The following is a 22,743-nucleotide window of genomic DNA, read 5'->3' on the forward strand; positions in this document are numbered from 1 at the left end:
GGTTTGGTTCCGATCGGGCAAAAAACCTAGGACTAGTTCGCAAAAGTAGCTTTTTAACATATTTGTGAATAACAATTGAACGATTTGATTGACAGCAATAGTTCTTGAGGCAAAGTTGTGCCTTATGAGGAGATCTATCAAATGATATGCATATTGTGTTGATATGTGAAACACCACGTGATTACAGAGCCATAAAACTCGTTAGCGCCAACTAGTGGCCGATTTCTTTCAAAATTCTTACAGACCATAAGGTTCATGAGTCGAACGTACCCAGCGAGTTTCGTTCCGATCAACTTCCGTTAACCCATTCAAATAGGTGCTTAAAAATTTTTGGCCAATGGCGGCCATGTTTTTTTAGATATGCAAATGTCCTCAATTTTCAAGTCGATCGAGCCAACGGTTGCCTAGTTATAGCCATTTATGTGTTTTTTCTATTTTAGAGCGCCCCCAAGTGGCAGAGATGCGCAATTTTTTTTTTTTTTGGACCAAAGATTTTCCGTTTAAGAGTTATAGTTAAAATAACATTTGGCTAACGTTAGCATAGATGCTTTTTGGTGTACTGTTTCGCGTACGAATCGAAATTTCTACTTTTTTTTGATAATTATTGATAATGAGTGTCCAGGGAATATTTCTGCAGTGGTTTGGTTCCGATTGGTTGACAATCCTAGGACTAGTTCGCAAAAGTAGGTTTGAGAGTTAGGTCAATTTTATGGAAAAACGGTGCGTCGGAGAGTAAAAAAATGCACAGAGCAATTTTGTTCGTACTAACCCAAGGATAACAACGATGTGTAGTTTTTGAGTCTACGTCAAGTGGTTTACGATCTATGGCCAAAAATGTCTGAAAAATTTGTTTTTTGCGCTGTAGCGCCACCGTTAGGCCGATTGGGCTGGATCTTTGTATCTGAGTAGCGAGCAAGACTACTACCATCTGACCAAGTTTCAGCTCTCTAGGCCTTACGGTTTGGGCTGCACGTTCAGTTTTAAGGCGGAATAATAATAATAATAATAATAATAATAATAAAAATCCTAACAATTACAATAGGGTTTCAGCACTGCGTGCTCGAACCCCTAAATATTTAGTATACTTATATACAGAGTACAACTGAATTTTCTTTGAGAAAGAATACACAGATGATAATAGAAATTGCTCCTTTTTCTAAACCTCTTGTAATTTCTTACCAAGAATAAGTTCACAAATGGCATTTCATGCTGCTTTGACAAACTCCTCTCAAACAGAAGATACTAGCAAAGTCTCTCTTCAGTGTGACTCTCTTTCCACAGTGATGGCACATAAAACTCGTTTCTTTTCAGAATTTGAATGATTCTTAAGGTGATTCTTGTCTATTTGCACTAACGACAATTATAACTTTTTGGAGTTTAGTGAATTTGCATGTGTTTTTTAAGGTTTTCTTTTTGTGGGAAACCTTTCCCACACAGTTCGCAGGTGAAAGGATTCTCTCCAGTGTGAATATGGACATTAAGGAGTTTTTTCTCCGTAAACACTGATCACATACAAATTGCTTCTCTCCAGTGTTGAGTTCTAATGTGAACCTTAAGATTGCTACCAAATGAGAAACTCTTCCCACATAGTTCGCAGGTGAAAAGTTTCTCTCCAGTGTGAATTCTCATGTGAATATTAAGGCCGTTTTTCTGTGTAAAACTCTTTCCACACTGATTACATACAAATGGCTTCTCTCCAGTGTGAATTCTCATGTGACCCTTCAGACCGCTATTTAATGAGAAACTCTTTCCACACAGTTCGCAGGTGAAAGGTTTCTCTCCAGTGTGAATTCTAATGTGACCCTTAAGACTTCCTTTGTGCCTGAAACTCTTTCCACACTGAGGGCAAGTATAAGGTTTCTCTCCAGTGTGAATGATCATGTGGGTTTTAAGGCAGTGTATCTGTGTAAAACTCTTTCCACACTGAGGGCACATTAATGGCTTCTTTTCATTGTGATTTATCATGTGAACCTTAAGACCGTTACTAAATGAGAAACTCTTCCCGCACAGTTTGCAGGTGAAAGGTTTCTCTCCAGTGTGAATTCTCATGTGGACATTAAGGCCATTTTTCTGTGTAAAACTCTTTCCACACTGATCACACACAAATGGCTTCTCTCCAGTGTGAATTCTCATGTGACCCTTAAGACCGTTATTTAATGAGAAACTCTTTCCACATAGTTCGCAGGTGAAAGGCTTCTCTCCAGTGTGAACTCTCATGTGAATATTAAGTTTTTCTTTAAATGTGAAACTTCTCCCACACTGAGGGCAGGTAAATGGCTTCTCTCCGATGTGAATTTTCAAGTGGACAGTGAGGCATTTTTTCTGTGTAAAACTCTTTCCACATTGAGAGCAGGTGAATGGCTTCTCTCCAGTGTGAACTCTCATGTGAGTCTTTAGTCTTCTTTTAAACGTGAAACCTTTTCCACATTGAGGGCATATTAATAGTTTCTTTTCAATGTGAATTTTCATGTGAATCTTAAGATCTCCATTTCGTGAGAAAGTCTTCCCACACTGTTGGCAGGTGTAAGTTCTCTCTCCAGTGTGAATTCTCATGTTGGAATTAAGGTTTGTAGTTTCTGTTTTTTTTAGTTTGTGTCTTTTTAGTCTGTGAGCAACTAATAAATTTTTCTTCAGTTTTGAAATCATGCTGTTTCTCATTCTGATCTTTGTCGTCTGTTTCATTCAGTTCTGTACTTTCCTCATTCAGCGCCATCAGGTCTGAGGTAAAAACAGACAAATACAAAGTTAAACCAGTTTAATGTTACAAAGCAACACATTCTAACATTTAGTATAGTTCTATCAATCAATAAAAAAAAAACAATATCATATTTAAGGGTTTCTGCATTTTTTTAAAGCTCAAATTTAAAGTTCATATTGCAGGTAAACATTTTTTTCCCCGAATATGAAATTATATGAACCATATGAAAAGTTAATCCAGGATATTAAATGTTTTACAAGACATGAGGGCTCAAATTAAGTAGAAAATGAGTGAAATGAGAGAAATGAGTTTAACCTGTTAGCACAGCAACCCCCCATTATGGGACTCACAGCTGAAAGTGCTCTACCTAACTTATAATCGTAACAGTTTCCTACTTCAGTGTGTTACAAACATAATTTTGGTGTCTTTTACTTTTTATCAACCAGATTTGATAATGCTCAAAAATATTAAAAGTTATAGACACTGAAGTGCCTTGATTTTTTTTACCACACTTAAATTAGTTTTATTTGATATAAAATTACATGAAATGAGTACTGGAGCAATCTAGAAAAGCAATGGGTTGAAGGTCACATGTCTCATGAGTTTCTATTTCAAATCTGAATAGGATATCATGAAAAATGAGACTCCTGCAAATATTTTTATGACTATGTCTACACTCCCCACACCCCAAATATAAAAAAATATATTTACCAACAGTATTGAAGGCTTCTAAAAACTATTTAGTCTTTAAACATACCACTGCATAGTTTTTTTTCAATTATAAAACACTAGACAGAAACTTAGACATTAAATAAGTGATTTATTTGAGCACTAGAAAAATACAATAAGAATAATTTGAGTAAGAAAAATAAGAATAAGATTTAACTTTGTTTGCCAATTACAGAAAATCCTGAAATTGCTAGAAATGCAGCATTTACAATGAATTACAATGCAAACAAGTGCTGATGTCCACTTATACAGATGGTAATAACACAAATGCCCCATAAAGTAAATAATCCACTTTCTCTATTCATTAAGATGCGTTCACTTAGATAGCCGTGATCATACAGTAATAGCGAGCTGATTTGGGCTGATTTGCACTCAAACAGATGGTAATCATGCAGATACATTCACATTCAACATAAAATACACTCTCACATATATAAAAACTGACAGGTGCATCAGAGTGCGCCACGAGCCCTCAGGAGAGAGCGCCAAAATTCAAATATACTATCTTTCACCTATCTTTCATTCATTCTTTTTTCCGGTGGATTGTCTCATTCTGTTTGTGACACTGTATGCTGCAAAACCATGCCGTTTTTTTACTATCAAGACCCTAGAGCAGATCTCCAGGCATGCTGTGGGTTACACGGATGCCTCCACCACCGGCTGGGGGGCCACGTATGACGGGCATGCAGTCTCAGGGGTTTGGACGGGCCCCCAGCTGCAGTGGCACATCAATTGCCTAGAGTTGTTAGCAGTGCACCTTGCCTTGAACAGTCTTAAAGGTCTTTAATGAGGCAAGCATGTGCTGGTCCGAACAGACAACACAGCGACCGGTGCGTACATCAACCGACAAGGTGGTCTGCGCTCCCGTCGCATGTCACAAGTCGCCCACCACCTCCTCCTTTGGAGTAGGAAGGTTCTGAGATCACTTCGTGCCATTCACATTCCGTGCCTGCTCAACCATACAGCCAACAAGCTGTCTCGAGCAATGCTCCTGGGAGAATGACGCCTTGAAGTGGAACCTGTTCGTCGAGTGGTGTTCTTCTCTCCAAGAAAACCCCCCAAAGATGCCCGATTGCGTTCTTGCAGCAAGGGCTGGAGCGAAGGCTGTCTCCCTCCACCCTCAAAGTCCAGGTTGCCGCTATTGCTATGTACCACGACCCCGTGAATGGGAAGTCTTTTGGTAAGCATGACCTCATCGTCAGGTTTCTTAGGTTAAATCCTTCCCGGCCCTACTTTATACCCTCTTGGGACCTGACTTTAGTGCTTAAATCACTACAGCAGAGCCCATTCGACCCTTTGCATTCAGTTGAGCTAAAGTTTCTTTCATTTAAAACTCTGCTCTTGCTTGCACTGGCCTCCATGAAGAGGGTAGGGGACCTGCATGCATTTTCGGTTGACAATTCGTGCCTAGAGTTTGGGCTGGCTGACCAAGGTAATCCTGAGGCCCCGGCCTGGCTACGTGCCCAAGGTTCCCACTACACCCTTCAAAGACCAAGCGGTGAACCTGTAAGCACTGCCCCTGGAGGAGGCAGCCCCAGCCCTGGTTTTGCTCTGTCCTGTCCGAGCATTGAGATGCTACGTAGACCGGACACAAAGCTTCAGGACCTCAGACCAGCTCTTTGTCTGTTACGGAGGCTGGCAGAAGGGGAGTGCTGTCTCTAAGCAGAGGATGGCCCACTGGATTGTGGATGCCATAGCCCTGGCTTATCAAGCTCAGGGTGTGCCCTGCCCGTTCAGGTTGCGAGCCCACTCAACTAGAAGTGTTGCATCCTCCTGGGTGCTGGCTCGTTGCACCTCGCTGACAGATATCTGTAGAACTGCGTGCTGGGCGACCCCTAACATGTTCGCTAGGTTCTATAGCCTTCGTGTAGAGCCGGTATCCTGTGTACTCACATCAAACGGGTAGTGGCACTGAGAGGCCCCGGTTAGTGTCGGCTTGCTTAAACTGCTCCAGAGTGTCCGTACTGTAGAACCTGTTGAGATCCGCCTCACCCTAGGCAGCTGGACGTGGCGGAACGTCCGGCACCAGGCCTTCATGGTTTATCAGTGGTTTTAAATGTGAAAAAGTACATACAGTATATGTCAACACAAAATTAAACCCTTTGTAGAAACCACTGGTCGCGCCATTCTCAAGCCCACCCACCTCTGCTCACTCAAGCCAGCCTCCGCTCACTTAAGCATGATGTGTGTGATGCTGTTCCGTTGTTAAAAGCAAAACTACTTTGTTTGGCCATCCAAAAGAGGACATGACTAGAAATCATGTTTATAATTGGTTTTAATGTTTATTTATTGTCGCTCCAGCCGGACAGGGCATCACAATATGTTAAGGGGCATAACATTTACGTCACATGCTTGAGGTATTCAGCCAATCACAGCACACCCGGCTTTCCAGACTTATGAGATTTGTAAAAACGTGTTTCAGTAAGTGGGGCATGGAGGAGAAACAATAGGCAAGGCAAGGCCGTTTTTTTTATACATTTCATATACAATGGTAAATCAAAGCGCTTTACATAAAAGAAAGTAAAAATTAATCACAAGTATAACAAGGAATTTAAAAACTTTGAAAATGATTGAAAGCTAGATTGAAATATTGATGTAAAATTACATTTTAATTTAATTTACAACAGTCAAAAATAGAAAATGATTTGGTAACACTTTAGAATAATGGTTCATTAGTTAATGTTAGTTAACTACTTTAGCTAACCGTCACAAAGATCGATTCTCGAGACATATGAAGGCGATGGCATAAACTCCAGCGGAATAAAGTCCAGCCCGCTCAAGCCGCTGTAATACTCTAACCCAGCGCAGGTGAATCCGAGGTGGGCGAGGAATAACCGAGAAAAATACCAACTGGACAAGATCTGGAACAAGAACTAGACAGAGAGACAGGGCAAGAATTAACGAACCAACAACACAACCAGGATTGTCAGCCAAACATAAAGGCAGCGCAATTGAGTTGCAGCTGGTGCTCATAGATAGATAGACACAAAATGAATGCACAGACCCATGAACCGTGACATTAACATGATCTAAGCAAGAACAATATTTCTATAGCATTTATTAATCTTAATTGATGTTAATTTCCACATTTACTAATGCATTATTCAAATCAAAATTTGTGCTTGTTAACATTAGTGAATGTTAACATTAGTTAACATGCACTGTGAATAAGCATGAACTAACAATGAATAACTGTATTCTCATTAACATTAACAAAGATGAATACAGTAATAAATGTATTATTCATTGTTTGCTCATGTTAATGAATTAACTAACATTAACTAATGGACCATTATTCTAAAGTGTTACTAATGATTTGACATAAAATACAGTGTATACATAAAATACAGTGCAATCAGTTCGGACATCGCAGATTGCTTATTCAATAAATGCACAGCTAAACAGATGAGTTTTGAGTCTAGATTTAAAAGTGGCTAATGTTTTAGCACATCTGATCCCTTCTGGAAGCTGATTCCAACTGTGGGAAGCATAGTTATTAAAGGCAGACTCCCCTTGTTTTGTGTGAACCTTTGGTATTTCTAACTGACTCGATCCTAATGATCTGAGTGGTCTGTTAGGTTTATATTCAGTGAACATATCTGCAATATATTTCGGTCCTAGGTCACTGAGTGATTCCAAATGCAATGACTTCAGTTTTGTCCTTGTTTAACTGAAGAAAGTTCTGCCACATCCAACTATTAATTTCATCAATGCTTTGACAGAGGGAGTCAATGGGGCTGTAGTCATTTGGAGATAAGGCTAGGTAAATCTGGGTATTATCAAGCATAGCTGTGATAGGCAATTTGGTTCGTTCTCATTATTTGACTTAGTGGGAGCATATACAGGCTAAACAAGAGCGGTGCAAGAACTGACCCTTGTGGGACTCCGCATTACATGGACGTCCACTTAGACTTATGCTATCCTGTACTTACATATAAGCCTCTCCCTACGGACTATGACCCTGAACCATTTGAGTACCATCCCAGAAAGCCCGACCCAATTTTCCAGTCTCTCTAGCAGTATGTTATGATCAACAGTGTCAAACGCAGCACTGAGTTCTAGCAAGATCTAGCGAGTCAGAATTTAAGCGAATATCATTTATCGTAATAAGTGCTGTCTCTGTGCTGTGATGCAGTCGGAAACCAGATTAAAAATTGTCCATTTGAGTTTAAGTAATTATTCAGCTGATTAAAAACTACCTTTCCTATAATTTTGCCTAAAAAAGGAAGATTTGATATTGGTCTATTGTCTATAATTGCTCAAAATGGTGTTCAAAATTAAGATTGCTCATTTTTTAGCAGGGGCTTAACCTCTTAGCCTGCATCCCGACGCCGTCGGCCTCACCTCGCATGTGTCAATGTTTACAAATAGATTAAATGATATGGGACAGATTTAATTTTGACAAACTATACATCATTATAAAGATCTAAGGCTCAAGAATTGACGACAGATTGCTGTTTTTCAATGGAAACCTTATAAAGAATGTATTTGCTAAATTTGTGTAAGCAATACACATCAAAACATGGAGAATGAAAACGCAGTACATACCAGATTCATCGTAATAACAAACACATCCACAGCTGTAAATCCTGGTTTAGTTAGAAAGGTAAGTGTCCACTGAACAACATCTCATGGAGCACGTTTAGTCCAATGGAGCAATAACTTTGTAATATGGATGATAATTCCATTGTTCATGTTTCAGTTCTTCAGGGACAGAATTGTTTGTCTCCGTTATGGAATAAATCACGCTCAGAAAGTGTCTGTGTCAGTGTCTTGGTAGTAAAAATGGCATGGTTTTGTAGCATAGTGTCACAAACAGAATGAGATGATCCACAAAAAAAAGTGAATGAAAGATAAAGATAGTATATTTAAATTCTGAAAAACATCTGATGGAGGCGGAACTTAGCAATCGCCTCTTTCTTTATTTTTCAACATTTTTTATATATGTGTGAGTGTGTTTTATGTTGAATGTGACTATCTGCATGATTACCATCTGTTTGAGTGCAAATCAGCTCGCTATCACTGTGTAATCACGGCTATCGATGTGAACGACATCTATATGAATAGAGTGTGACTTATTGACAATGGCGCATTTATATGATTACCATCTGTAAACTTGCCCAGCCCTAATATACAGGTGCTGGTCATACAATTAGAATATCATCAAAAAGTTGATTTCACTAATTCTATTCAAAACGTGAAATTTGTATATTATTGTGATGAGTGGGGCGGGGCCGAGAGCCATGGGAACGGGCGAGGCTGGTGGAGTGATTTGGAAATGAGCGACACCTGCTCCACTCACCGGTCTTGAGCCCCACAGAGGAGATCGGAAGGATACAAAAGAGGCGCGATGACATTGAAGGACGAGAGAGGACCAGGCCTGGATTTTATTCTGTGTTTTGCTTTTGTTTGTGTGCGGCAGTCGTCCGCGAGTGGCTGTCGTGCTGTTTTGTGTTTATTTTATTATTAAAAGCTTTATTTGAATGTCCGACGGTTCCCGCCCCCTCCTTCCCGTGATTGTGAAGTTTTATAGTGTTACAATTATATTAATTCATAACACACAGATTTTTTCATTTTTAATTTTCAAGATTATAAGTTGGGGCTCCTTTTGCCTGAGTTACTGCAGCAATACACTTACCTGCAGGTGGGGGAGGAGCGCGAGCAACGCTAGCCTTTTGTCTCTGATCCTCAGACCAAAATCTCATTGTAAGATTTTTAAATGAATTTATTTGCAAATTACGGTGGAAAATAAGTATTTGGTCACCTAGAAACAAGCAAGATTTCTGGCTCTCATAGGCCTGTAACAACTTCTTTAAGAGGCTCCTCTGTCCTCTACTCATTACCTGTATTAATGGCACCTGTTTGAACTTATCAGTATAAAAGACACCTGTCCACAACCTCAAACAGTCACACTCCAAACTCCACTATGGCCAAGACCAAAGAGCTGTCAAAGGACACCAGAAACAAAATCGTAGACCTGCACCAGGCTGGGAAGACTGAATCTGCAATAGGTAAGCAGCTTGGTGTGAAGAAATCAACTGTGAGAGCAATTATTAGAAAATGGAAGCCATACACTTATAATCTCCCTCGATCTGAGGCTCCACGAAAGAGCTCACACCGTGGGGTCAAAATGATCACAAGAACGGTGAGGAAAAATCCCAGAACCACACGGGGGGACCTAGTGTATGACTTGCAGAGAGCTGGGACCAAAGTAAAAAAGGCTACCATCAGTAACACATTTGGATGATCGAGAAGAGGATTGGGAGAATGTCATATGGTCAGATGAAACAAAAATAGAACTTTTTGGTAAAAACTGAACTCATCGTGTTTGGATGAGAAAGAATGCTAAATTGCATCTAAAAAAACACCATAGCTACTGTGAAGCATGGGGGTGGAAACATCATGCTTTGGGGCTGTTCTTCTGCAAAGGGACCAGGACGACTGATCCGTGTAAAGTAAAGAATGAATGGGGCTGTGTATCGTGAGATTTTGAGTGGAAACCTCCTTCCATCAGCAAGGGCATTGAAGATGAAACGTGGCTGGGTCTTTCAGCATGACAATGATCCCAAACACCGCCCGGGCAACGAAGGAGTGGCTTCGTAAGAAGCATTTCAAGGTCCTGGAGTGGCCTAGCCAGTCTCCAAATCTCAACCCCATAGAAAATCTTTGGAGGCAGTTGAAAGTCTGTGCTGCCCAGCGACAGCCAAAAAACATAACTGCTCTAGAGGAGATCTGCATGGAGTAATGGGTCAAAATACCAGCAACAGTGTGTGAAAACGTTTGACCTCTATCATTGCCAACAAAGGGTATATAAAGTATTGAGATAAACTTTTGGTATTGACCAAATATTTATTTTCCATCGTAATTTGCAAATAAATTTGTGACGAGTGGGGCTGGGCCAAGAGCCGTGGGAACCGAGCAAGGCCGGTTGAGTGATAGGAAATGAGCGACACCTGCTCAACCCACCGGTCTCGAGTCCCACGAAGGAGATCGGAAGGATATAAAAGAGGCGGGATGACAGTGAAGGACGAGAGAAGACCAGGCCTGGGATTTATTTTATGCTTTGATTTTGTTTGTGCACGGCAGTCGTCCATGAGGGGCTGTCACTAGAGCTGAAACAACTAATCGATTTAATCGATTATTAAAATAGTTGTCAACTAACGTAGTCATCGATTAGTTGCTAAAATACTTTTATTTGCTGCAAGCGCCTCATTTTGTGCATATTTTAAATCTGCGATGACCAAAGTGTGGCAGTAATGAGCCACCGCAGGTTTTATTCAGCCAGTACAGCAGGAGAATTAGCGAATAGCCAATAGCTGGCCTCTTTTTAGGTCACGTGCTGCTGCAGACAAACTGCGTCTGCAGCAGCGAGATGGTGGAGACAGACGGCAGTGGAGTAAGCTTGAGAAAGAAAAAAGTGGAAGATAAAACTAATCGAACAAAGTCATCCAAAGTGTGGGAGAACTTTACTTTGAGCCTTCAAAAAAGAAGAGTAACCTGTAAACTCTGCACTACTGAGCTAACTGTTTAAGACTTTTATTTGTGCAGATTCTCCAGTACAATGTTGTTTGCAGATGTTTAGTCGTTAAAGTTGATATCATTGCTTTTTAACAGTTAACATTTAAAGATTTACAAACATGTTCTGTGATCAGTTTGTCATTTACCAGTTCATAATTCAGTCTTGCAGCCTAATTATGACTGAATGAGAGGGGTAAATGTTTAAATGTATTTGAAATGCACTTTTTTTCTAAGTATTCACTGCTCTTTTTCGCACAGCAGGTTTTTTGTGTGTCAAATTTCTTTTTTCTGGACTTTACTTTAAAATGTGAGTTCCTTTCAGGTTTCATCCCACTGGCACTTTATTCGAAGGATTATTTACAATTTCACAGCATAAGCTATAAAGCTGTTTCCCAGGTATAAGTTGTGTGTTTACAGGAAAAAAATTATAAAATGCAATGTACTGCAAATTTATTCTGTTTTATTTTTATTCTTCGTGAAAATATTTTCTGAAAGATTCCTTAATAAGCTTTGTTCGAGATGTTAAACTACTTTAGGAGCCCTAAGGACTGCCATGGTGAAAACGTTATTTGAAATCTTGTGAAATTTGCTAGAGTATGGGTCAGTGTTTTGATTGCAGAAGAGTTTGGCAAAGGATTACTAACACAATAAAACAAAACTCCAGGAATATTTTTGATGAGGATATCACAATGCAAAATGGTTAATCTCTAAAAGTCTATGTTGAATGATAAAGACCCTTTGTTAATAATTGAATTGGAAAGAATGGGCAAAACTAAAATATAAGTACATAAAGATTAATCGATTAATCTTAAAAACAATCGACAGATTAATCGATTATCAAAATAATCGTTAGTTGCAGCCCTAGCTGTCACATTGTTTTGTGTTTATTTTATTATTAGACTTCATTTTGATTTTCTGCCGGTTCCTGCCTCCTTCCCGAGATTATTAAGTTTGTACTCCATTACAAAATTAATAAAAAATCCTACAATGAGATTTTCTGGTTTTTATTTTTTTATTTTGTCTCTCATAGTTGAAGTGTACCTATGATGAAAATTACAGGCCTCTCTCATCTCATCTCATCAAGTGGGAGAACTTGCACAATTGGTGGCTGACTAAATACTTTTTTGCCCCTTATATATACACACACACACACTCACACACATACATACACACACACACATATATTATATATATATTCCTTTGACCCGCAAAACCTCCTACTTACCTGCAGGTGGGGGAGGAGCGCAAGCCACGACACTAGCCTTCTGTGCCAGTCTCTGATCCTCAGACCAAGATGGAACAGGACCCCTATGATGTTCCGGCTCAGATCTGGATGTTCGTAAAGGATTGAAGGCTGCTGTGCACGCTTTCATCTCCCTGAACCTTGACCCACCGTCTCAACAAAGGTACCAAAAAATTCGGAAGGCGAGATTCGAGCATCAAGTAGAAAGCCTTAATTTCTTCCCGATATCTGCCAAGTTCACCAACAGATGTCTCCCCGTTACTACCATGGCCACTATGGACCTGCCAATGGCTGAGGCTGCCTGCTTAGTAGCACATAGGGCTACCTCATCCCGAAACCGTTTTAGCTCATCACCTCGATATTGCATACTCGTATGCTGGAATCAATGGATGCGTAAGAAAAATTGCCTCTTACATTTCTACTCGATCTCTGTATGGAACTCAGGAAGAAATGGAAAGCTCACCCGAGCTGGAGGGCTATGGCCAGAAAGAAAACGCTTATCGAGACAACCTCGCGTCACCTTCTTAGCACGCTTCCATGGCAAGTCCAACCTTGCCCATAGCGACCCCTAGAGGATGCAGTTCAAATTTCTCTTGAAAGGGAATTTGAATTTTATAGGGATAGTTCACCCACAAATTTTATTATTTTTTAAATATAGCTGGTGAACAGTTTATGGTTCCCATTGAATTTCATAATAAGAAAAATGGGAATCACCAGCAGTTTACCAGCAATATAAAAAATATATTTTATGTTCAACATAAGAAAACAACTCATACAGGTTTGGAACGACATGAAGGTGAGTAAAAGACAGAATTTTCATTTTTGTGTGAACTACCCCTTTAACTGACAAGGTCAGTAGTTTAACTAATAACTACCGTGGGTTTAGTGGGGGGTAATTGAAAATGAATGGGGGAAAAGTCAAATGAGAGGAAGCAATGCCCCAATCGTGATATGATTGGAGATGTCTGGTTATGATCAGCTATGATCTCGTGTTAGTGCTTGTTCCGTGCTTGCGAATCAGTGCGAATGAATAATATAATGGTTTTAATGGGGAGACGGTAAAAAGCAGTTTATCAGGATTAGTGTCCTTATGTTTTATTAACAGTCAGTATTGTTAAACTGTAGTTTACCTAAGCCCAAAATGCCCCTCTAGTTTCATGTGTTATTTTGTACAACTTCACATGACTATAGCTTAGTGACCTTATGGAAATGTGGGTCCCATGAACAAAGCAGTGGTTCTTAACTTTGCTCATGGTACCCACATTTCCACATTGTCATTAAGAATGGTCACAAATGTAGAAATATAATTTATTTCTGTAGAGCAGGACATTTTAATAAGTTTTGAGAATGAAAACCAACCTGTTGGTGTCTCAGTATCTTCATGTTTGACTCTGAACGCTTCTTCAATCTTCATGTCTTCACTCTCTTCTTTAATAAATGCCATCTTTATAGTTTTTTGTCACATGAATCTCAGCCGCTTCAGCAGGAGTTTTTCCTGTGTTTAGACACTTCGTCCTGTTTAGGGTGAGAATAATTAAAAGGTAGAAAAATAAATGCAAACTAAATCTCTGGGTGTGTCTCAATCAGCTCCCTAGTTCAGTAGTCAGCGTGATCGTTAATTAGGTTTACCGGACAGAACCGGACGGTTTTTGCTTAAAATACGCGATCGGCAATCGGCCGGTTTTCTGTCTTTTTTCAGTCGATTTTCCCAGAAGTGTGCCCGCATGCAAAGACGACATTGTAATCATTCGCTATTGCCGCGTATCCACCAAAATTACCCGCAACATTTGTACCAGGAACTTTTTTCCCCGCAGACCTGTTGCTTTCTGCGTTTCTACCATAGTCTAAAGTACCAGGAAGATTAGGCAAATAGACTGGTGAGGTAGGTCTGCGCGCATTTCTCAATACAAAGTACGTTGATTTTGGATGTGCATCCTCGGTAGTTCAGACTTTGTGCATTCGACTCGGGAGTGTGATGTCCGTGGCAACGCAAACCGGTAATTCAGCAAACAGCAGCGTACTTTATAACATCAGTCAGCTCGCCTATATTTACAATAAAACGAAATAGGATATCAAATACCACTGCCTCCTTTCGTTTTCATTTAAACATAATAACAGCTGCAGAAATGTACTTAGTTCAGGGATATGTTTATATACAGTCATTACAATGAAACAAAATATTATATAAATTTGCCTTTTTTATTTTCATTTTAAACATATAGATAAAGTGAATACAGACCAAAGATAACCTGTTAGATTTACCCAAAACGAATTATATTTTATGTTTAACCACTAAAGAGACATCAGAGCCAGCGGCACACATCAGAAGGTCTAGCCGAGGTGAGGCTGCTCTCGGCGGATAGATGATCACTTAGCTCTCGCTGATTGCGTGGAGCTGAGCGTCTCTGAGATCAGCGAAACACATTTTTAAATAGTCAGATATTTATAAATAAAAATTAAATTAAAATTACATTTCATGACGTAATATTTTGAAAATGATCCAAATAAATGGTGGTTGAACTCAACCAATGCTGTGTGAACTCAACCAATCAGGATGTTTAGCGCCCAAGTCCCGCCACCGAAAGTTCCGGAACTTTGAAAAAGTACTACCTCGCCAGAAGGGACTATCTGAGGGGCATTTTTTTTACCCGGAACTTTATTTAGTTCCTGGTTCCTGCGGTGGAAACACACCAAGTACCAGGCCAAAGTCCCAAGTTCCTGGGTAAAGTTCCTGCAGTGGAAACGCGGCATATCATGTCATTTTTGTGGAAGTATTTCGAAATCTGTGCGCAGGACATGGGCAGCTGTTCAGCACTGGAAGGTCAAAGCTACACTTCTGAGGCACAGATAGCAGGAAGCGAATAGCCGTTGTTGTACTGACGCACAAATAAGAGCCCCTTTCCTGCGTGCACTAAAGGTGTGTGAGCATATACTGTACCGGTCCGTGCCCTGTGAAGGGATGTTCAGCTCAACTACCTTGTGTGTTGGATGAGAAACGAAACAGACTAAACTGTGACAAAACTGAAATGCTTTTTTTTTTTTTTTTGTAAAGTACAACTTGCATAAACATTTGAAAAGCCAAAAGTAAATGTCAGTTCTGTATAGGATGATTATTTTAATTTTACCTTAGAATTACATCGACTTAATTTGATTTAAAAGTCACCTGCTGTAGCACACTGAAAAATGTTTGCAGTTGACCCATAAATGTCATTATTGCATTTACACATTTTTGAGCAGCAGATGTAGTCAATGTTAGGGCTGAGTTTTGACACATTTCATGATTCGATTCAATATTGATTATTTTGGAGGCATATCAGTTACTATACCAGATTTACCATTACACATACCAGATTTCCTCAAGAAACAAAAACTAATGCTGTAAAAATTACACAAGAGTCAGTTGGTTCTACACCACAATATTATTAAAGCTTTATATGTACTGATTTATGGCCTTTGTTGGGTCTGTTCAGGGGTGGGGTGGGAAGGGAATCGGGAACAGATGCCATTTTGGTCCTACTTTGTAATGTTTTTTGCTAACTATACATTTGTTACCTGCTGTTAAAAAATGTAAAATCTACTCAATAAAAAAAGTAAAAAAAAAAAAAAAGTACTGATTTATTAAAATTACATTTAATGCAGTTTTTAAAATAAAGTTACAATTACATAATATTTCTACTTCAGTAGTTTTTTTTTAAACAGTGGTGGCTATCATAAAAACGTGATGGATTTATTTTAACAAATTAAACATTGAAGAAAAGTACATTTTATAATAAATGTTATATGGTGCATATATTTAGCAAAATGCCGATCTGATTAATAAGTTTGTTAACCAAATGTGTTTTTTCTGAGGTAAATGAGACATTACGTGACATTGTTGACAAGCCGTTATACTGACATCTTTGCACGGCTAAAAAACTGAGCGATTACCAGAGACAGGGTACGTATTGTAAAGTTGTACTCTCTTTTTAATCTTACATTCGGCTGATTAGTCACGTTTATTTTGTGCTGAAACTTATTAACGTATTAATGTGGAGGAGATGACCCGGTTAATATGCGCCTCGTGCTGCTGCATCTGTTGAACTGAAGAGTTACAGCGATCTGTCATTCCACATTAAACAGCACCAAAACGGCATTTGTTGTTTGAATACTGCAGTACAATGGGCAGAATTTGAAATCTGAGACTTTGTTTCATATTAAAAGTACCAAAGCATAATGCGTATATTGTTGGGAAGTGCCCTTCAATGGTCCATCTATTAACTGAAAACAGGCTAGACTAAACAATGCTTGGTTTTAAGAATCAATATTGTTCCGTAAAAATGAGAATCAATTAATAGAGATATCAATATTTTTTCTCAACCCTAGTCAGTGTATTTTAAGAGTAATGTGAACTACCCCCAACGAACATCTTCTGGTTACTGTGGTAACAAGTCATGATATCAAGATAAGACTGTTTGTTGTACTCTATTCTTACACATTCTGATGCCCCCTTTAAAAACATTAGTAGCCTGTTTTTGTAACATCGGCTTCATGAACACTGTTAAACATTTATGTTGCATACAAGATGCTAAAATAGGCTACTCTGCAAACAAATGATTGTGTTCATTCTCATTCAATTGGTTTAATAAGTCTCTTGCAGGGATGGAAATTAGCACCTGCCACCAGCCAATTGCGGGTGATTTTGTGTTGTGGCGGGTAAACTCGCTTCACCTACCGTGGCAGGTAAATAAAAATAGCATACTGTTTCACCCGGCCAGTGGACAAAAAAGTTAATTTTCATCCCTGGTGTGTGTACAACACGCAATAAAGTGTAATATCATCCGAAGCAGCTCTGTGGAGAAAGGCGGTGTAAACTGGGCTCGAAACGGCGGCGTTGTTGCCAGTACAGGGTTTGAACTTTGCAGCTGAAGTTAGTGCCGCCGGCGGAGTGATATATTTGTTGGTTATTTACAGTACGTGTCTAATAACTGCTGTCTGGGGGATGCATTTTATTTCCAGTCTTCAAGTACTTTTTCAGAAGTTAGCTCTGTGCCTAGTAAGTCAACCCTCTACATTGCAAGTAAATCACTCTCATATGCGACTAAATCTTCCTTCTGGCTACTAAATGATGTCTAATATGAGCCAATGGCTAATAAATTATCTGATTTTACTCGCCAGTGTGTTAGTTGGAGGCTAAGTTTAGCACAGATATTTTCACCCGCGAACACTCTCTGACTCTCCGTCAGACGATCGGTGCTTTTTTTTCCTCAATGGATCCGTAACGCACCTGTATGTACCGTAAACTCTAGTGTTAAGGAGCACAAATCGCCGTCGCTTTCTCTCACACTCGCATAGAGAAAGAGAGAGAGGGGATTGACGTGCTACATTTAAACAATATTATTTGTTGTATTTTCCTGTCAAAATAACGGCAATTATATGGATGACTTCAGCTTTTAAGAACAGCTGAGATTTCCAGTAGTGGGTGGAGTTAATGTGTGAACGGCAATCTCATTGGCTGGTGCTCACCTATTATCGTCCCTGTTTTGATTTCAGCAAATCAGTTCGAGTGAACAGACAAAACCGCAGCTCATTAATCCTTAGTAATTCTTAGTGTGTTTTATAGTTTTTATTAATAGGAATCGTATTATTAACTTATCAGGAGTTTTGTAAGGTTTTTTTCCCAATTTTATATTATAATTTTTTTTTTTTACAGAAACACTGAATGACCAAAAAAGCACCACCACCAGTCCAGTTAAAATGTTCAGTTAAAAAGACTTATAAGCAATCAAACATGATTATCAAGTTTACTTCAAATTACTAAAGTTCTATTCTTAAATGATACTTGATTATTATAAAGCTTGACTGACTGGCGAGTAAACTAAAATAATTACTAGCCAATGGCGATTCAATTGCCAAGGTGTCCGTAGAGGGTTGTTATGTAGAAACAACACTGTATCACTACACATGTTTGACAGCTCTGGCGTGACGAGGCGCGTAAAAATGATTTATTAAAAATGCTGTGCGTTCGTTTGTCGATGGTGTAAAAGTTTGCGAGCCGAGATCTCTTTTAGTGATACAGTGTTGAACAGGGGACTTTCCCCACGTGTTCCCTCAACCACAAAAAAAAAAAATACACTTGCACATACAAATACTGGCGAATCCTTTCCTTTGGAATTAAATACAACATTATTAATGCGTACGAAAACAGTGCAGTGTATCATCTGGTTGGGCTGGAGCTGAGAGAATGAGCTGCTTCAGCAAGAGTCGGCTGTTTCAAAACCTAGTAAGCTGCCTAGATACGCAGCATTTTTGAGCATCACTGAAAGAGAAAATATCAGTATTTCATTGAGACTTGAGATTAAATAAACTGCTTAAGTATTGTAGATCTTGTAGTATTAATTTTCACATGCAGTTACACATTGTCGGTTAAAAACAAGAAAGTGGCTGTTAAAACATTGAGTGGCTGGTAGATTTTGAATTCCACCAGACACAGTGGCCAGTGGACAAAAAAAATTAATTTCCATCCCTGCTGTTGAATAACGAGCATCCACTTTAATTTTTATTTATTTAAGAAGTGGAGAAAGAATTTGTACAAAAAAACCTTCAAGAGTTTTAGCTTACAAAACTTTTAGGCTAAAACAAGCAGATAATTATTTAATTAAAAAATAAAATAAAAAGTAGATTTTTATCAATTTAAAATGATTAGAAAATGAAGAAATAAATCCAAATCACTTAATGTAACAGCTGTACGGTTCATATTAGACTAAGCCTCTTTCCTGGATGGATAAACTACACAATAGAGGAGGTTGAACATTGAACTGACCCGCACGCGACTAGACTGCGTGGACGCGCTCATTCAATGTGCACGAGCGCCATGAACTCGCACGCTGTTTGCGTGCCCAATTCTGTTTTGTTATGCAGTGAGAACAGCGTCTACAAGGGTCACAGAATGTGGTGTAACACCGGGTTTGTGTTTGCACTATCGAGGATGCGAGTCTGAGCTTTGTGTACTTGAGAAACGTCCTGTTGTCTGCAGCCAGACCCTGTTGAATCATTGTGAGAAGCAAACTGATTCAGTTGACTCGAAAATGTTTCGAAAAGCTCAGTTTCTCCGTCACTACATAGAGAACTACAGTGTTGCATTCAGCATTAATTTATTAACACCTTAAATGGTTAAAAGCACAAACCTTTCTCCAGTCAAATCACAGATGCAGGATTGTGTCGCAGTATTATGACATCACCTCGCCAGACCAAAATAAAAGTCTGTTTTCTTCTTCTTTTGATATTTTATGGCATTATTTGCATTATCCAGCAAAAGACCAGCATAAACCAGCATCAAAACATACCTAACCAGCATATGCTGTTTTTTTTAACAGGGCTAGAGTTTCTGGAAGTCCATAATGATTACATTGACTAGATTCATGTCTTCCTATCATCTGGAGTTTATTAAGAGCATCCAGTTCTCAATCGAGATATAACTGTATCATCCAGTTATATCACGAGAGAGAGCTTGTGATGGCAAGCAAGAAGCATAAAGACAATGGTGATTGGGAGAAATTAAAAGAAAAAAAAAAGCTAATTCCTTAGAGACCAATGCTACAAAATGCAATAAATAACAGAGATGTTTGGCAGTAGTGCAAGTAGCTTTAATATTGAGTCTGATGAGGGAGAGACAGCAGCAGTTGCTCCTGAGCCAATGGTTCTGGTGAGTCGCCTGCAGTCTTGCCAGATTGGAAATGCCCAAGTATCGTACCAGAAGTTCAAAATTATCGTATTTGGAAGAAAATTATCGTACACGAGTCAAAAGAGTTATTTATCTATTCTAAACCAACAACATTTCGACACGACTTGCAAATTACCACAATAGATAACAAGGCGTATTGTTGGACGGAAGCAGTGAGACAAAATACTATCCCATTATTTTCAGTTACTGTCTCCGGCGTGGCGCATATTAAAACATATTTAAATGATTTTTAACACTTGCTTTGTCTCATCCAGTGAAGAAGGAATTTAGCTGTTTCTGCGTGGTGCAGTTAACTCCACATCTGAGCCGCTGTCATCGGAATCCTGCGTGTTGCCAGATGTTGAAGGGGTTCTTTCTGTCATGGACCGCAACAGTGCTCGTTGGCTTTAAAGCAGGGCACCCTCCTGCATTCTTAACACACTCTGAGGTGCACACAAACGCATTTAAAGTGTCTGTAATGAGCCGTTTTCGTGTACGAGTAAAGAAGCCCTATGACTGCAACTACCATCATTTAAATTTTCATAAAATTCTGAAATTATCGTACATTACGGGATTTTTTTCATTATTGATCGTACATCGTACAGAGGAAAAAATTATCGTACAAATACGATAATTATCGTACGTCTGGCAACACTGGTCGCCTGTCACAGTTACATCAGGTTACAGCTTACATTTGACAGCTACAAACAGCTCACAAAAACATACTGAATTTGACACTTCTGATGGTGCCAAGCAGGGATGGGCAGTATTTCAAATACATCTATTTGACATAAAGTAATACTATTTTGTACTTAAATACCTTTAAAAAAATCTAATGTATTTTGCATTTAAACATTTAATCTGAGTATTTTAGAATTTTCAAAATACATGAGGTATTAACCTCCTTATTAGACTGATTTACTGCAGGGATGGCCAGCATTTCAAATACCTTATATCTGAAATACTTTTTTGTATTTAAATACCTATTTTGTATACATTTAATCTTAGTATTTTTGTAGTTAGTATTTTTGTATACTTATTGACACAGGAAATCAAGAGGTTGATTGGCAAAAATTATTTGATGTATTTTGAAATTAAATTTATTTAAATACAAAGTTGTATTTAGTATTTTAAATGCATGTATCTCTTCTGACATTTTTGTCAAAAACAACAGTCAACAAGGTTATTTCTACAGTGCAGAAACCATTGCAAAAAGAGGTTACTGAAGCTGGGATGTATTCTGTGCAGATTGACACAACCCAAGACATTACATCCCAAGATGCTCTATCATTCTGTGGTATGTCAAAGACACAGTCCAGGAAAGGCTATTTGCAGTGGTGAACTGTCAAGCATCCACTGGCCAATATTTTGTTCAGACGTGGACAGATGTGATGGAAAATTCCAATTTGTAAATTAGTAATTGCGTCAGTAATGCCACCGATGGTGCATCAAATATGCAAGGCCAATACAGAGGTTTTCCACCCTGCTGTCTTCCAAAGCACCAAATCAAGTGCATGTGTTGTGTTAGGCAAATGTCCTGAACTTAGTTCTGGCTGACACAACAGAAGTGGCCATATCCAGTGGGTCCCTCTTCTCATTGGTTAATGATGTCGCCGTCTTCTTTCGTGACTCATACCAAAGAATGAATGTGTGGGAGCAGGGAAGCCAGGGTAGTCGTCACAAGCGCCTTTCCATTATTGGAGAAACACGGTGGTGGGCCAAGGATGCTGCACTGAAGAAGATCTTTGGGTCCTTTGGAAAGCCAGAACAGAGTGTCTAGACTGATGTGCTGAAGAAATTCAAAACCCTTGGAAGCCAGGAAAATCAGAAAACAACAATGCGTGACAAAACAAGAGCTCTCTTACAGGCTTTCATGAGGTATGAAAAAGTTTTCATTGCTCAGCTTTTCCTCAGGATTTTTGAAGTCACAACATCACTGTCAAAATACCTGCAGACGAATGGTATAGATATCTTATCAGCTCACTGAATGGTTCTGAGCACTCAGGATGCTATAAAGAACATTAATAGAGATTTTGGGTCTGTGAAGATAGCTGCAGATAATTTTGTTAAGTGGACTAATGCAGAACTCATGTCTGTAGAGGAATGTGAACTAGAAGTGAATGAATCACTTCCAGTGAAACGGTAAAGAAAGAAGAAGATGATGCCTGGTGAAATGGCAAGTGATGAGAGCTTTATAGATGCAAACAGCGCTTATGAAGCCAAGGTACATAACCAGATCATGGACACAGCCACAGAGAGCATCCATCAATGCTTTTTAACTCATGGTTCCCTCTATGCAGACTTGGCTATCCTGGATGCCAGAAATTTTCCTCAAGTTTCTTCATCAGGCTTGCCTGAATCGGCATTTCAGGAACTGAGTAAATGCTTGCTAAAATTTGACAACAAGGCAACTCCTGCCCATTTGCAGTGAGTTGAAGTGCCTTGTAGTCCAGTGGCTAAGACTTAAACCATATGTACTTGAAGAGTACAAGGTCAGGACAGCAGAGGATAATTCTGGTGTTTGGGAGGAGGGAGAAATACAAAATAGCTCATTCAAGGCTTGTAAAAAAAAAATGAAAATGAATGACTGAATGAAAAATGAAATTAGACTCAAAATTATTAATAGAGGCACACAAAATTATCCATGTACTGCATGTATATGTATCTTACCACAAATGAATACCCATCAATTTGAGTGGAATTCAGGATTAAATGATTGTGCTGCTATTTGTACAAATACTGACATGTTTGCAAATGAAATGTTCGGTTCTGCATTAATATATCATAAATCAGGACGCTACACTAATTTTCTGCACTGGTGTGCCTAACTTGTTTTCTTAGGTGCACCCAAATTTT

At 39.0% G+C, this 22,743-nt stretch overlaps 1 pseudogene; it reads right to left on the minus strand.

The window, feature by feature from the left end:
• Positions 1 to 1,081: 1,081 nt before the first annotated feature.
• Positions 1,082 to 19,405, minus strand: LOC132106063 (gastrula zinc finger protein XlCGF57.1-like; annotated as a pseudogene).
• Between the last annotated feature and the right edge of the window lie 3,338 nt (positions 19,406 to 22,743).

The sequence above is a fragment of the Carassius carassius genome, chromosome 26 (genome assembly GCF_963082965.1).
Source record: "Carassius carassius chromosome 26, fCarCar2.1, whole genome shotgun sequence".
In the NCBI taxonomy this organism is placed as follows: domain Eukaryota; kingdom Metazoa; phylum Chordata; class Actinopteri; order Cypriniformes; family Cyprinidae; genus Carassius; species Carassius carassius.